General features: G+C 48.9%; 1 protein-coding gene and 1 pseudogene across 2 annotated transcripts in view; one reads left to right on the top strand and one right to left on the bottom strand.

The window, feature by feature from the left end:
- ESRRB (estrogen related receptor beta) overlaps nt 1-17390 on the top strand; it is a 170864-nt gene that overhangs the window by 87415 nt on the left and 66059 nt on the right. The window lies entirely within an intron of this gene.
- On the bottom strand, nt 1117-15611 carry LOC121493277 (annotated as a pseudogene).

The following is a 17390-nucleotide window of genomic DNA, read 5'->3' as shown; positions in this document are numbered from 1 at the left end:
CAACCCCATTTGGGAGAGCAGTCTGCTTCTTTCAAGTCTGTCTATTAATTAATTAATTTTTAAAAGAACTTATTTATTTATTCATGAGAGACACAGAGAGAGAGGCAGATACATAGGCAGAGGGAGAAGCAGGCTCCCCATGGAGACCCCAATGCGGGACTCCATCCTAGGACCCCAAGGATCATACCTCGAGCCAAAGGCAAACGCTCAACCACTGAGCCACCCAGGCATCCCCAAGTCTACTAATTTAAATGTTAGTGTCGGGAATCCCTGGGTGGCTCAGTGGTTTGGTGCCTGCCTTTGGCCCGGGGCGTGACCCTGGAGTCCTGGGATCGAGTCCCACGTTGGGCTCCCTGCGTGGAGCCTGCTTCTCCCTCTGCCTGTGTCTCTGCCTCTCTCCTCTGTGTCTTTCATGAATAAATAAATTAATTAATCTTTAAAAAAAAATGTTAGTGTCATCCAGAAACACCCTCACAGAAGCACCCAGAACAATGTTTGACTAAATATCTGGGCACCTCAGGGCCCAGGCAAGTTGACACATAAAATTAACCATCAGAGTGATCAAATGAATTTGGGGGAATTATGTATACTAATAGCCCTGTCTTAGACCTTCCAGTGCGTTAGTGTCTTAAAAGGTTCTGAGAAGGTCTGCGGTAAGAAACCTATTTGACTTGCTCATCTAAGTGCTTTGCTTATCTATTTGGCAACAGTATTTTTTTAAATTTTTATTTTTTGTGGAGGGGATGTAGTAATGGGGCAAGATATCTGTGATAATCCCGTAGAACTGGATTCCGTGGATAATATACTGGGTAACACTGCCCTGGAGACATCAAGTGAGACACCACCAGTCCTCAGAGCTTCCTCTGTCGTAACCTCCATCCCTGCAAATACTTGATTTTGGCTTCTTGGGCCTCTGTCGTACCTGATGTCTGGTGTGCCACACTGGCTGCCAAGTAGGTGGCCGGCCCATGATGGGGGCTCTCATGCACTTTGAAATTGCCGTGCACTGTCATGGTCTAACTGCCTGCAAAAGTAAAAGGACTCAAGAGAGAACTTTCTGAGAGTTCTTTTTTTTTTTTTTAAACAACAGATAATCAATTTATTAAAAAGGTTGATCTAAGCATCTGTGATGGTGACTTCAACCTTGACTCTAGGCTCTATACTGATGGAGATAATCTGCTTAACAATCTCAGAAGGACTGTGCAGACCAATGAGTCGCTTGTGGATCCTCAACTGAAAAGGATCCCAAGTCTTAGAACCTTCACCACAAGGAGCCTTTCTCGTAGTGATTCTCAGAGTCGTGGTAGGCATCCGCACTGGTCCTTCCACTTTGAGATTCTTTTCCTTTGCACCTCTGATCAAGTCAGCACAACCTTTTCCAAAGATTTTACGTTGCAGCTGGTTAGAGTAATTCTAATTCGGTGAATCGCCACCTCTGGTTCCACCGGTGTCTTCCCAGTGTCTTTAAGTGCCAAGGCTGCGGTGCAGCTTCCTGACCGACTTGTTCCTCAGCAAACAGCAGTGAGTCAGGAGCAGGAGTGGGGCGTCCTGGGCTCCACTCTGGCTGCCACTTCGTCTTCCTCAAAGAGCGAGAGTGCTTAATTAGGGTGCTTTATCGGGTGCTCACTCAGGGCTGGAATGGTGCTAAGTGATTCATCTGCGTGATCTCATTTAATCTTTCCAACCATCCTTTGAACTAGGAACTGGTATTTCATTTTATAGAGAAAGAAATAGGCACAGAGAGTTTCTGTCACTTTCTAGTAAGAGGGAAGGCAGGATTTGAACCCAGGCTCGGATACTTCAGTACCAGGCCCTTTATCGCTGCCAGACCCATTCCTGCTGTGTGGGGGGGGCTTCTTAGGAGCACAGGAAGCAGAGTCCTCACCAGGCACAGTCTGAAATCGAGCAGTTTATCTGAAAGCTCTTCATTGATAAGACCCCTTCTGATGGCAGAAGGGAAAATTAGAGATGTAGCTGGAGAAGAGAGGCATGTGTTTGTAAAAGGTGTTCGTATTTTGGAGGGCAAGGCAGAAGAACATTGGCTTAGGATACCCTGGGCCGGCATCCCCTGGCTGGGGACAGACAGACAGACCCTGCTCAGCTCTGTGTTTCACTCCAGTGCCTAAAGGGCCCAGTCCCCTCCACTGTCCCCCGAGGTGATCCAGGAGAGGGCCAGGTGGGTGGAGGCTGAAACAGGCTGCAGGACTGTGCTGATTTGGAGCAGGACTTCTGGACTGGCGACTGGCATGACTTGGACAAGTCCGGGTGCTCTCAAATACCTGGCCTGACACCTGCCCCAGTGAAGTTGCTGTGTCCTGTCTTGCATTCAGGGGCTCCACAGGGGAAGAGTGGTGTGCGCGTGCGTGTGGCTGGGTCTGTCTTCAGCAGCCAGTGCCCCTCAGGGCCCTCGCCCCTGCCACAGAAGCAGGTTCCCGGGCAGTGTGTCTGCAGATGTGTGGATGTGCCTGCACATCACACCTGCACACCACACCCGAGTGGATTCCTGCATGGCACGCTGCTGGCTCAGCCGTTTAGCGCCACCTTCAGCCCAGGGTGGGATCCTGGGGACCCGGGATGGGTCCACCTCGGGCTCCCTGCGTGGAGCCTGCCTGTGTCTCTGCCTCTCTCTCTCTCTGTGTCTCTCATGAATAAATAAATAAAATCTTTAAAAAAGAAAAAAAATAAACTATTAAAATGAGATTACACTGTAATACAATGTAGCCTAATATAATACAGTGTAATATGATCTCCTTGTTCATCATCTCATCATCTATCTCTCCCGCTAAAATAAAAGCTGCCTGAGGTCATAGACCTTATTTTTAAAGCCACACAATGTCCCCAACATCCCCATACCCAATGAGTGACTTGGAGTGATCTTTTCTTAAGTGCCCTGAAATTTACACCTGTATATAAACTGCTCTGCCTCGGTGGAGCCCCTCTGGGAACTGCCCCTAGCTACCCCACTAACCCTAACCCTCCATCCCTTCCCCCTCCTCCCCCTTCTCCCTACCTCCTCCCGCCTCCCCCCTTCCCTTGGTCTCCCTCCTCTCATTCCTTTCCCCTCCTCCCTCCAGCATTCCCTTCTACCCCTCCCCTCCCTCCCTTTCTCCTCCTCCCCTCCCTTCTCCCTTTACCCCCTTCCTCTTCCCCTAGTTCCCCCTTCCTTTCCCTATCCCCTCCCCTGTTTTCCAAACCTCCCCTCCCTCCTCCTTCCCCTGCTCTCTTAGTATCCCCTCTACACCCTGGTGCTCAGAGGCATCCGTGGGTCCAGCCCAGCCTCTTGACTCTGCTTAGTGATGATTTTGACTATTTTTTTTCCCTAAGAGACAGGAAGTCATTTGGAACCAAGCAGATGAGCTAGTTTGTTGGCCTAGTTGGTAACCAACCCAGAGATGATAAATGAAATGTAGGAATCAGACTAATATTTTTTTAGGATTATTATCATTATTTTTTTTAGCTAGGCCCAGTGCCTGGAGAGTGGGGAGGACTGCCTCCTACACTTCCTCGTGAGGTACTGTGAGAACTTTGCCTCGGACAGCAGTTCAAGGGCACGATCACAAGAGGGTAGAATGTCCTGGGTAGTCTCTCCCAGTGAGCCTGAGGAGGGACAGAGCCTCTGCAAACCAGAGAGGGACATGGACAAAGCCTGGAGTCATCAGGTGCCTGCTATGGTTGGGTTGGCAAACCACCCTTGGGATGAGGCTCTTCTCCTGGGCCATGCCTTCTCCAGCTTCACAGTGTCACAGTGGGACCATGGCAGGGACCACCCCCTCACACTATGAGCTCCCCTCTCCTGGGCTCAAGCCCAGCCCTGCCCTTGGCTGGGCATCTTACTCTATTCTGTGCCTGTTGTCTGCCTGGGAGAGCAGCTGCCCTGGAGTGTGCTGGCCTCTGCTGGGGGGGGGGGGGGTGGTAGGGGGGTAGGGGGGGTAGGGGGAGCTGGCCGTGCTTTTCCCAGGTATGGGGGTGGAACAGGATGGAATGACTGTGCCCTGCGTCCTGGTCTCCACATTGCCATCCAGGCCCCTCCTTCTGTCCATGGTGCTGGCCCTTGGGCCCCATTGCAGCTTCCTGCCCAAGCGCCAGGAGAGCTGAGACTCCTTTAGAGCCATTGTCCCTGCTGAGGCCTCGTGGTTTAGCAGGGATCCACGTACACTCCCAGCCAAGGCTGCCCTAAGATCCTTACAAATCCATAGCATGACATACATATAAGTTCTCGTTAATAGAATTTTTATTGCAAAAATTATTTGGAAGGATTAAAAATTAATTTGGAATATTTTGGATGCCATAACTCATTGAATTTAAAATAGGTTCTCATTTCTTGGAAATCATCGAGCCAACTTATTAAGATAATCTCACTTACCAATTCTTGTCAGATGTGACAAAATGTTATGACTAGATCATTAATAAAGCAAGTTGACATCATGCTATGCTTTGTGGACATTTAACTAAACATTAAAGTTTTTTTGATTTTGCATTTTTTCCTCTACATATTTGAGAATTAATATTTTTTTGCATATTTCATACATGTGAGGGTATTTTTTTTTAATTCACTGGCCAGAGGCTCTATGTATATAGAGCTGAATGGACACACCAACTGTGTTCATCTCCCCTGCGGGAAGGAGCTGGGGAGAGAGGTGGAGGAGAAGGAGATGTTGGCTGGGGAAGTCAAGGGTCTCTGAGAACTGGTTGGGGTGGTGCATGGGGCTGGGACTAGGAGTTGGAGCTAGGTTCTGGACTCTGCTCTGATATTTAGTTAACTTAATCTGTAAAAGGGTTTTTGAACCTTGTACTGTTGCCTGGGGTGCCTCCATAGATCCATTCAGCCCCCTCCCTCACTATATTCAAGACTCTCCTCAAGGGGCTCCAACCTTCTGTAACACTTGATGTAGTGTAAAGCAATTAATACTAAAGATGAATAAAGACAATGGGGTAGGGAGTGTCCTCTGTCATGGATTAGATTGTTTACTTGCAGGTGGTCTTTCTGGATCCTCTTCCTGGGGGCAGGGATTGTGTTTTGTTCGCAGCAGCATCTCCAGCACCTAGAACAGTGTCTGGCACCCAGCCTCATACGGTAAAGAACTTGGCTCCATGCATGAGTAAGTGAATGAATCTTTGCCCCACTGCCTCTCCCGTGGCTGTTGGGGGAATCAGGCAAGAGGAGGCACACTGTGCAAATGAGAAACTAATGTGGCAGCGGCCCCAGGAGTCAGACCATGTTTTCTGTTTGCAAAGGGCTGTCTAGGTGGCTCACAGAACACCACGGTTCTCAAACTTTCATCTGGGTGACAGTCACTTGGAAAGTATGTTAAAGTACAGATGGAAGCCTCGCACCCAGAGATTCTGATTCTTTGGGTTTGGGGCAGAGCCTGGGTAATCTGAACTGCACACACCCTCTGGGCAGAACTGGTGCTGCTGGTCACCAGACTGCACTGGAAGAAGCCCTCATGGAGAACTAGCTGGAAATTTGGCTTCATTTTGCAGATAAAGACACGATGGGGACGGGGGCGGGGGGGGGCACCTGGAGCACATGGGTGCCTCCAAGAGGGCACAGGTACTGTGGTGATCCTGGAATGGGGCACAGAGGTGCTGGCATTGGAGACAGAGCAGCCCAAAGCTAGTGAGCTGTATGCGTGAAGGCAGCCACTTGCTGCTTCCCCAAAGCAGAAACATTCCTCCCAGTTTGATCTGCTTGTGCCAAGTGGCCTGAGAATTTCTCTGGTGCAGCCCTGGGGTGGTCCCTATTGACGCTGGACCGCAGGTCCTGGCTACCCAGGCCTCTGACAGGCACCAAGCAGTACACAGCAGGCAGGTCACATGTGCACCAGCAACCTGTGGAAGACAGGGAATAAGGCTGTGGAGACCCGTGAGTCACCAGGCAGATCTGAGGGGCCATCAGGCCTTGGCCCAGAAAGGGTGCAAAAAAACCAGGCTTGTAATTGCTTCTGGTCATCTGGCCCTAACCACAGATTCATTCCACAAAGACGTATTAGGCATTTTCTATGAGGACACAGAGATGAGTCAGGTGGCCCCCATCCTCGAGGACCTTAACTAGACAAAATGAGCCCCAAGGCACAAGATGTACATAGAGTGACAAGCAGCCCCCAAGTAGACAGTAGGCCCTCTGTAAATCTCTGTTGAGCGAGCGAGGTGCTGGGAGAGCATGGAGGAGAGAATGAGAAACACACCAGGGGAGGAGTCTTGGGGAAGGAAAAAGGAAAAGGCATTCCACATAAAAGGTGTGAAAGTGAGGAGGCACTTGATAGGATGAGCACTGGGTGTTCATGTTGGCAAATTATTTATTTATTTAAAATAGAAAAACGGAAAGTCATAAAATATTTGGGGAGTGACAAGAAATTGGATGGGAGTGGCAGCGTAGAGAAGAGAAGTAAAGGATACCTTTCATTGAGCAGTTAGTGCCAACCAGGTGATAGTAAGCTTTTTACACACATGTTCTCCTTAATCCTTTGAGATGGGTCCTGTTGCCACCACTCCCATTTTACAGTGGCATAGCCTGAGGCCCAGAGACTAAATGAATGCTCCAGGCCATTGCAGGTGTACATGGCAGGGTCAGGTTTAACACTATCACTTAACCAACAACGTAAGCCTCCGTTTCTTCATCTGCAAAATGAAAAACTTGAGCTTCTCTCTAGATTTTTTGGAGAGATTAGGAAAATTAGGCCTTGAATGCACATGGAAAAATCTATTAAAGGGTCATAGGGTTCACTAAAAACCTAGTAACAGTGGTTGTCTTTGGGGAGGCTGTCTAGGGAACCAGAGATGAGGGGAGAAAGAATAACACTAGTCTCTGGGTCACTTATTGCGTCTCGAGTGTGGAAAGGTGAAGTGACTTGGAACCTTAGAGGAAGGTGTTAGGAGGGCAGGGGGTTGGGTTTGAAAGGAGGAAGTTGTTGAGGCTGCTGTTCCTGGAGTAGGGATGGCATCTGTGTGTAGTGCGCCCCCAGCCCTCTCTCCCTTTGAGGGGAAGGACACCCTGGCGACAAGCTTCCTCCTTCCTACAGTCTGTACATTTTATCTCTGCAGACTTCTTGCAGACTTGGTTTAAAGATCTCAGCTCAATACCATTAGTGTATATCTGCAGAGGGCCCTTTGTAAAATTGATTAGAAAGTGGGCTTTTGCATGTGGGGTGAGGGGTGGGGGTGGGACCTAATCGGATTTGAGCACTAGATGGTATCTAATTCCCCCCGCATCTAGCAACTGGCTGGGGGGACCTCCCTGGGAGCCATGGCCCCTAATTTGGTTTGCGAATACATTAGCCAAACAAGCTACGGGACTCCTTTGGGAAGAGGGTTTTTGGGGGATGGGGCAGGAAGCCCTTGGAAGGCTGAGCTAATGAAGAAGGGGGTCTCTCTGTGTAGGTCCTGGATGTTCACTATACCTGTGATTCCTAAGGGTGTGCATTTCTGAGGGGTTTACCCAGTCAGGGAAAATGAAGCAAACTTCTAAGGGGATTGGTATGGTATTGCCTGCCATATGTTGATCCCCTATGTATGTATATTTTTTTCAGTTTTTTTTTTTACAAAGTAATATTCACATGTGTAATAAAAAAGTCCAACAGTATGGGGATATAGGCAGTGACTGGTGTGTTACTCTTTCTTCCCTAAACCTTGGTTCCCTATAATTTCCCCAAAGTAACCACTGTTACCTAATTTTCTGCCTATCTTGTATCTTTTTTGTAGGGTTTCCATTTACATGCATAGTTTTCTTAATCCCTCCCAGAAACCTGCAAGGAAACCCTAAGTGTCCTATTTTATAGATGGAGAAATTGAGGCTAAGACTGATTAAATGCCAGTTGATGGGTGGCAGGGCCAGGACCTAAAATGTCAGTGGTCTGGCTTTAAATCCAAACAGAAGGGGCTGCTCAAAGCTAACTATGAAGTACTTAGATCTTTACTTCTCTAACCCTCGCCTTGGGTTCACTCGTGCTGTCACTTTGTCCACTTGTACCCAAGCATCCTCAAAACAAAAGGGAAACTTCTGAGGGCATCTAGGTTATTTACAGCCTCCTTCAATTTGACAGCCCTTCAAGAGAGTGAGCTGCTTGCCTGCTTTATTTAGTGGGATCTTGCAGCCAGGCTCTTTCTGCCCACTTCCCTACCAGGTACTTGTGTGTGTGTGTGTGTGTGGCGCGCACATGTGCCAGTGGTAGTGCATGCTGCAAAGTAAGTGTAGCATTGGAACCTAGAGTCAGTGTCCAGCTTTGTGACAGATACTAATGGTACCAACCTCATAAGGTTCTTGGGAGGTCTGAATGATATAATGGCATGGTACTTGGTATAATGATATATTAACAATTATTAGTAGGGGCACCTGGGTGGCTCAGTGGTTGAGAGTCTGCCTTTGGCTCAGGTCGTGATCCTGGGGTCCTGGGATCTAGTCCTGCATCGGGCTCCCTGCGAGGAGCCTGCTTCTGCCTCTGCCTATGTCTCTGCCTCTCTCTGTGTCTCATGAATAAATAAATAAATCTTTAAAAAAACAAAACAAAAACAAACTCAATTATTAGTATTGCTAACTAGATAACTTTTTTTTTTAATTTTTTTTTAATTTTTTATTTATTTATAATAGTCACAGAGAGAGAGAGAGAGGCAGAGACATATGCAGAGGGAGAAGCAGGCTCCATGCACCGGGAGCCTGATGTGGGATTCGATCCCGGGTCTCCAGGATCGCGCCCTGGGCCAAAGGCAAGCGCCAAACCGCTGCGCCACCCAGGGATCCCTAACTAGATAACTTTTAACCCATTACTTATCCATTCTGTGCAAGTTACAATAGCAAGGATATAAGAACAGTATATAAAAAAAATAAGAACAGTATATCGTTCTTATTATATGTTATTTAATATCTGATATTACTTAAAATAGCATTGTTTTAAATAAAATTAGTGTAAAAAAATAAATAAATAAAATTAGTGTGATGCCATGCATATAGGAGATGCCTGGTTAATGTGATTTCCCGTTTTTCTTCCCTTCCCTTCACCAGCTTTAAATCAAGAGCTTGGTTCTCTTTTATCCCTATTCTGAATCTAATTTCTGTAAAGTGAACCAGCTTCATTTCCCTGCTCAACACTTTCCTGAGCACCTGTTATTCACTTGGTACTCTGTACTGGGGCACAGCGGCAAATACGGGCCGTGGACCCTGCCAGCAAGAGGCTAATAATCAGATAGGGAGACTGACCCAGAACAGGGGAATCAATTGTAGTGTGAGCTGTCTGGGGGGTGGGAGGGTGGGGAGTGCAGGTGGGATAAAGGGACAGACTTAGGGACTTCAGGCTCCCCACTACCTCCATTTCCCCTTCTGAGAAGTGGAGCTACCTCCCTCTCTTGCTTCTTGGTATTTGGAAGATGTGGAACAACCTGACTCATGTGGTTTCAAGCCCCCTCTTCTTCCCATCACCTCTCCCCGACGCCAGGTACCTCATTCCCCACCTGCCACGTCTGCTGGAAACATGGGGCTGGGGCTCATGTGCAGGGCTGCAGGAGTGCATGGGCTGCCAGCCTGAGACCTTCCATCCCCACTTCTCCTTTTGGTGGCTCCTACCCACGAATATAGCATGCCCCACGGGCTCCTGACAATCCTCTGCCCCTCCCCTACGAGCTGTACCTCCAGCACCTCCGTATCCCAACTCCAACCTCTCCCCACAAGGAGGGTTCTGTAGGGACCAGAACACCTGAGCCCCAGTGCTGGGCGGTAAAAGCCAGAATTATGTAACAGCTGGATTACCAGCGATTATTAGCTTTGCTTAAAGATTTTCCCTTTACACAAGGATTAGCTGCGGGGTTCCTTTAAAGAGCTAGCTTTGCTAATGCATTTGTACTGCGAAGAAAGGGTGCGTGAGGGGAGAGGAGGGACCCCGACTCGGGAGCAGAAGGTCCGAGTTCTCAGCCATCTGCGCGTTGGGCACTTTACCTCTTGGAGGTCTCCTTGGAGAAGGGGGGGCTGCCCTGCCCAGCCTGGGTGGGGGCGGGGGGACGGCGAGCGGTGCGCAGCCCCGCAGCTCCAGGGCTCATACCCCTTAATTTAGCACCCAGGGATTTGGGGGGACCTGGCCCCTGCCCACCTCTCCACCGGATGGCTCTTCCTCTGCGCTCACCTGCGGCTTTCCTGGCCCCGCCCCCTGCCACACCCCTCCGGCCCCCCGCGCACCTGGTACATCTTCCTGGGTGTGTCCCCCCAGCTTCCCACCTCTGGGACTTGCCCGGTGCTGGCCCAGCGATGCCTGGAAGGTTATTCCACACCTGCTCCCCTACTGGCCAGGCTGACACCTTCCTTGTCCTATAAAACAGCTTCGATGGCTCCTCCTCCAGGAAGCCTTCCTTGACCCTCTTCCCCTCAGCAAATGTGTGGTAAAGGAAATTAAATAAATAAATGAGTCGTAACTACTACTACTATGGGGTAAATGGGGGAGGAGATCTGGCTGGCTAGAGCGTGTGACTCTTGATCTCAAGGTCATGGGTTCGAGCTCCACGTTGGGAGGAAGAGATTATGTAAAAAATTAAATATAACTTAATTATATTTAATATAAATGTGCTTCATCCTCAGGGACATGAAGCCTCTCTCCTGCCCACCCCAAGAAGCATACAGCTTGTCCTTCAGGGCAAAACCCTGGTTTTAGACAATAGGACTCCAGATAAATCCTGGCTCTACCCCAGCTGTGTGACCAAATGCCTTTGCCCCTCAGATTTCCCATCTGTGAAATGGGATCGTAGCAGTTCTGACCCCTTAGGGTTGCTGCAAAGAGGAAGCAAGTCGCTATGTGTGCTGCACTTAGAATAATAGTGCCTGGATGTAGCTCCAAGTTTGACGGTGGATTTTAGTATCTGGCCCTGGAATCAGAATTCCAAATTCTGGAACCTCACTGGATCCCTCTGGGTCCTCCCCCTGCCCCCAGCATCCCCAGGTTGCTGAGCTTGTTGTTTCTCTGACTTTTTCCTCACTCCAGTGAACTTTCTTACTTCCCTACCCACCCCAACCAGTCAGCACAGAAATAATCCAATTTAACTTGATTATTAGTCATTACTTTCTGCTGCTGTTTTTGTTTATTACTTTTTTTTTTCTAAACCATTCTAGATTTAATTGAGTTGATTGATTAGCACAATCACCGACTAGAAGGAGATACTCTGTAACCCTCTCCTCCCCCAGCCCATCTGTCCCTTAGAGGAGACCAGGGCTGAATGCTGGGGTCTGGGGTTCAGCCCTCCTCGGGGCTCCTACCCAGACTTGCAGTGGTGTAATTGGTGGGCTGGGAGCCAAGCACCTGACCTTGTCCGTCCGAGTGACCTTGGGCCCAGTCCTTACCTCTCTGAGCCTGAAGTTCTTCATCTATAAAAAGGGGATTGAACTAAAACAGGCCTCTGATCCCTTCCTACCCTCAAATTCTGTGAAAACTCTACTCATCCCCAATCTGTGAATCATTCCTTCATGTATCCAGCATCACTGAGAGCTTGCCCTGTACCCAGCCCTTAGGCAGGTGTCGTGGGATTCAGATGTGAGCAAGGTGAGGCTCCTGCCATCTAGGAACTGAGTGGCAGGGGAAGCCCAACAAGCAGGAAGTTTAATGTTTATAACTGTGTCCTAAGATAAACAGGGTTTGAGAAGGGAGCCCTAAATCTAGAGAGCTGTAGAGGGGATGACCTATGGGTTCAGTTCAAAAGAGAAACAAATGATAGAAAACAAAACTGAACAGACCGGTGGGGGGAAGGGACCTTTAATGGAAGCCCCCACCTCTACCCCACTGTGTGCCAGGTACTGTCCCTCAAGACGTTCCTCTCCTTTTCTCCTGAATCCTCACGCCAGCCCTCTGAATAAGGGAATGCCATAGCAGTTTTACAGATGAAACACCTGAAGCTCAGAGACGCTAAGTGGCTCACCTGAAGTCACACAGTGAGTGGGAGAAGTAGACATTGAAATGAGTCTGAACAACATCAAAGAGTGTCCTCTTTGTACAGTTTCACACCATGTTATAATATGCAATATTTTGAGAAAAGTTTTTAAAAAGTTCAGCTGATTTCCCCAAATTGCACTTCTCTTTTCGTTTTTGCACACTATTTTCCATGTATACCCTTTATATATTGTGTATATGTGTAGCTGGTGCAAAGGCCCTGGGGTAGTAATGCCCTTGGAGTACTTGGGAAAGAGAAAGAGGCCTATGTGGCTGGAACAAGGGGAGAAGAGGGGAAAGTGATGTTGGAAAGGCAGCCAGGGCTAGCGCCCCCGGGGCTTTGCAGACCAGAGTTGGGACTGGATTCTATTCTCAAAGTGTTCTTCCATTGTCTTCCAATTCCTCTGGTATCAACACCTCGGCAGTTCACCCCCAGTGGATGTAGCATTATTCACCAACATTGAGACTGTTTCCAGTGGTGTTTGCATGTGTGTGCACGTGTGTACACACGTGTCTGTGTGTGTTTGAAGTAAATACTAGAGGCTACACTTCAAGCATGTGACTTTTTATGTCTGATGAACAATCTCAGTCTAAATCAGTAGGAATGAGGTAAGGGGTTCAGTGTTTGATCATCTGTATGACTAGGCCGATAGGGCCACACTGTGACCTCTGATGGAGCGAGGACAAAGTGTTCTAGGCAGTGGACTCATGTGCACAGAGGGCAGAGCTAAGGAAGAGCAAGCCTCAGTTCAGAGACTTCTGGCTGAGAAGGAGGCACCTAGGGGGTCAGAATGTAAATGCCTCCTGCAAACAGGTCAGCATGCATGGCTTTTTCACCTTCTTTTCAAAAGGCAAAGGGGGAGCTTTTTGTTTTTTGTTTTTTCAATTTTTAAAAACTTTTTATTGGAGTAGTTTTGCATTTACAGAATAACCACAGGGATGGCACAGTGAGTCCCTGTGCGCACCTGTGCGATTTTCCCTCTCACTGATCGCTTATGTGACCGTGGTGCATTTGCCACAATGGAGAGACCTGAAATTGGTACATTACTATCCTCTAAACTCTGTGCTGGGGGATCCCTGGGTGGCTCGGCGGTTTGGCGTCTGCCTTTGGCCCAGGGCGCGATCCTGGAGTCCTGCATTGGGCTCCTGGCATGGAGCCTGCTTCTCCCTCTGCCTGTCTCTCTCTCTCTCTCTCTCTCTCTCTTTGTCTATCATGAATAAATAAATAAATCTTAAAAAAAAAAAACAACAAAACTCTGTGCTGGATCCAGATTTGATTCCCGTTCCCACTGTTGTCCTCGATCTTCCAGGATCCAGCCCACAATCCTGCACTGTTCTGGGTTGTCCTGTGTCTTTAATCTCCTCTGGTCTGTGACAGTTTCTCAGACCTTCCCTAGTTTCCGTGACCTTGACAGTTGGGATGCATGCTGGTCAGATATTCTGCTTTTGCATTTTTAACTCTGTTTCCTTTTGGAATCCTGCTTTTGAGAAGCCATGAGATGGGGAGATCTAGCTCAGAACCTAGGAGTCCGAGGGGCCTGGGATCGGCCCCTGACCCCGGCCCACGAAACAACATTTCACAAGGAAACCTACCCTTACAGTGGGGGGTAAGAATACTTACCTCCCAGGGCACCCCCCCCCCCAAGGTCAACTGGGTAGCCGAGTAAGTACTCATCAACTGGGTTTCAGTTCCAGTTTCATGCGTGGGTGGGCGCCTGGTGGCACTGATTATCCCAGAGACCTTGTTCACCTCCTCTCCAGGAGCCAGTTGTGAAAGGCCACAGGGTGTGACAACTTTGCAGGAGGCCGACACTTTGCAAAGCTTTTGAAAATGACATTCTTAATTTGATCCTTCTAATAACTCCATGAGGCTGCAAGGATGGGTTTTCCCTGCTCTGGAGATGCAGAAACCGAGGCCTAGAAAAGGTCATCAGGAACCTGCTGAAGGTCATGGAGGAAGGAAGGGACAGAGCAGAAACTTGAACGTGGACTGGGGAGGGCCCAGGTGTGTTGCTCCTCCCAACCTGGCCTGGCTGAGCTGGCCAGCAGCTGCACTGGCTGGGCCGGCACCTGTCGGGTGCATGTGCGAGCAGTAGCCCTGCTCTTCTGATCCTGGGCTGGAGGGGTTCTGTCGTGGGGGCCAGAGGACTGGAGTTTGGCTAGGCAGACGCATCAGGGCGGGAGACTGGAGAGTTATGGATTCCCAGTCTTTACATGTCATATTGATCTCAGGCCATTGTATTATAGGCAGTGTTTCATTTTGTAATGTGGATTTTTTTTCTTTAGGTGATTTCATTTTTAACCCTTAAGTTACCTGTGAAACAGGCATCCAGCTTCCCAGGTAAATCTCAGGACCAAGTGTTCTGCTTTCTTCTACAGGGCCCACTGTGTCACCTCCTGTGTCATGTGTCTTCAGGCCTCTCTGGCAGATGGCTAAGGCTGTCTCCATTTTTCCGAAAGGGAAATAGAATGACTGAGACCAGAGAAGGCAAGTAACTATCTCAAGGACACACAGTCTCGGAGCTGGGGCACAAGCCAGACCAGTCGTTAGGCTTTTTCTACCAGAAGTAGTAAGAACTCAGGAGACCCTTGTGCTGTTTGTTTAAAAACAAAAGCAAAACAAAAAAAATCCAGAAATGTAAACTATAAAAATGCAGTTCTGCCCTTTTGTGTGTGTGTGTGTGTGTGTGTGTGTGTGTGTGTGTGTATATGTGAGATAAGGAAAAAAAAATATAGACAGTTTTGGCATCTAGACCAAAAAGCCAAAATTTATCCTTAATTCTATCAAGGCATGCAAAGGTTGGAAGGGTGGGTAGTCCTTTCCAGAAGGGGCTCCTGGGGCCTATAGCTGCCATTCCCTTGATATGGGGGGTTCTTATCCCATGTACGTTGAACTTTCTATATTCAGGGCTCACAGGCCACCCCCCTCCTCCACCCCCCTGACCTGCCCCATAGGTCTGCACACGGATGATGTGGCCCTGGGAATTCTTCTAGTTCTAGGTGACATTGTTTCTGCTGATCCTCCATCATCGGTCAGGTGTTCACATTTCTGAATAGCCGAGTATCTTCTGAGCAGGCTGTGTTCACCTGCTGGTCCTGGTGGCTGGCCTTGATCTTTGTAGAGGTGGGTGGCACCCCGAGGGGCTGAATTCCTAGACATGGGTGTTAGGATGGATCAGAGATCAAGACGTGACCCTTCAATGGACCATCGAACCCGTGTGCCTCAACTTCAGTGGGCCTCAATAGATTTTTTTCCCCTCTGTAAAATAGGACTAAAAAATCCAGAGTTATTGTCAGGATTCACTAAGCTTCTATGTGTTAGCCACTTTGTACACAGTAAGTGCTTAGCAAGGAAGGAAATTCAGTGTTTTGATTCCATTAAATAATACAGCAGCGTTACTGTCCTTTTTTGTTCTCCAAAGGCTTTCATGTCTGTTTTCTCAGAGTCTTTACAACAACCTCAAGCGAAGAGGGTAGTTTTTTTGGATCCCATATACCAGTATAGCTGCTGAGATGCAGACAAGAGTAGTGATATGGCCAAGGCCATTTAGTAAAGCAGTGGAGGCACCGAGGCCTGACCCTGAGGTCCCAGGGGGCTACCGGCTAGGTTAGGTGTGTCCCGCCTGACACACCTGCCGCCATCAGGGCCTTGTTGGCAGGCATGACAGCAGCCCGGCCCCTCCGATCTCCACTCACAAGGACATTTCTTTTCATCGTCCTCCCTCCCCTCCCCAAGAACAGCTGTGTTCCCCATGCCTGCTCAGACTTCTCAGGGAGGGAGGGCTCCCCAATCCCATTCTGCACAGTCAGAGGTTGGCTCCACCTCTCAAGCCAGTGGCAGGGCTGGTGTCATTGCCAGCAGCATCTTGGTGGGATGAAGGTTGCATTAGTGAGCAGTGATTGAAATGCAAAATAACATTTTGATCGAGCCAGCAGGCTGTTTATTTACCAGATCAATAGTCAGAATGCCCCATCTGGAGAAGTCCTGTGTGATAAGTGACAGCATTTCCAAGGGCAAGCCTGGTGAATCCATCCCGACCCCCACCAGCTCAGATTAGGAAAGGGCCAAGGAGCTTTCCCCTTTCTTCATTTTTCTTCTTGTATCCAGTCCACAGAGGAGATACCTGAGACCCTGTGCGTTGTCAGACACCACCCCCCCACCCACCACCCACCCCACTTGCTGTGCCTGAAAGGACCTGCTCCCAGGAGAGCTGAGGAACCACAGCATTGTGTTTATTGAGCACTCACTGCGTGTAGGTGCTCCAGTAGGGGCTTTGCATTGATTGTGTCATTTAACCCTCAGAGAAACTCTGAGGTGGGTATCTTGATGTGACCCATTTTGCAGACGAGGAAACAGGTATGGAGAGGCTGGTTGCACGACTAGTAAGTGACAAAGCCAGGATCCAAACCCAGGGGACCTGAGTGTGTGACCCTCACGCCTGAGCCCTGCGGTCGGGGAGTGGCAGTGAACCCTTCCCACTTGTATGGAGTCAGGGCTCTGGCTCTGATGTCGAGGCAAGATTTCCCAACCCTACTTTTTAAAGGTTTTTATAAATTACATTGATTTTTCTATTAAAATATCTTTTTAAACTTTTTTTTTTTTAAAGATTTTGTTTATTTATTTATGAGAGACACAGAGAGGGAGAGGCAGAGACATAGGCAGAGAGAGAATCAGGCTCCATGCCCGGAGCCCGATGCGGGACTCGATCCCAGGACCCCAGGATCACACCCTGAGCCAAAGGCAGCTGCTCAACCGCTGAGCCACCCAGGTGTCCCTTTCTTATAAACACATTACATGATTTTGAGTACTTAAACAAGAACAACAAAGTAAGAAAAATCCATACTTCCTTCCTAAAATCTTTAAACCAGGATTGGTGGAATTCAATGGGCACTGATGGTGAGGTTGATCCTTTAGGTTCCTTCATCAGGGATTGTTGGACTTGGGTCTCTGGGTTCTGCTCTTATAACACTGGCTGGATTCCTTGCTCTGACTGTGGTACTGTGCTATGGCTCAGGCCTGGGCCTGTCCCATCCTGATTGGGTGCAGGGCTTAGGGACTCCTATCCCACCCAACTCTCAGACCTCTTCGTTCATTTGTTCACTCAATCAATGTTTATGGAGCCTGTGTGCCTGGAGTGTTCTAGCCAGAGGGAACAGAAGGAAAGAGACACAGCCCCTGCCCTCGAGTACAAAGGGCAGAGGCCCTGCGGTGGGAACTCAGTGGTGCTGTCAAGAAACAGCCAGGCGGGCAGCCCCCGTGGTGCAGCGGTTTAGGGCCACCTGCAGCCTGGGGTGTGATCCTGGAGACCCGGGATCGAGTCCCACGTCGGGCTCCCTGCATGGAGCCTGCTTCTCCCTCTGCCTGTGTCTCTGCCTCTCTGTCTCTCATGAATAAATAAATAAATAAAATCTTAAAAAAAAGAAATAGCTAGGGGGCCAGTGTGGCTGCCACAGAGTGAGCACAGGGCAGAGCAAGCAAGTGACAGCATCTCT

This window comes from Vulpes lagopus, chromosome 6 (assembly GCF_018345385.1).
Source record: "Vulpes lagopus strain Blue_001 chromosome 6, ASM1834538v1, whole genome shotgun sequence".
NCBI lineage: Eukaryota > Metazoa > Chordata > Mammalia > Carnivora > Canidae > Vulpes > Vulpes lagopus.
The sequence above is the reverse complement of the archived record's forward strand: the minus strand, read 5'-3'. Positions and strand labels throughout refer to the sequence as shown.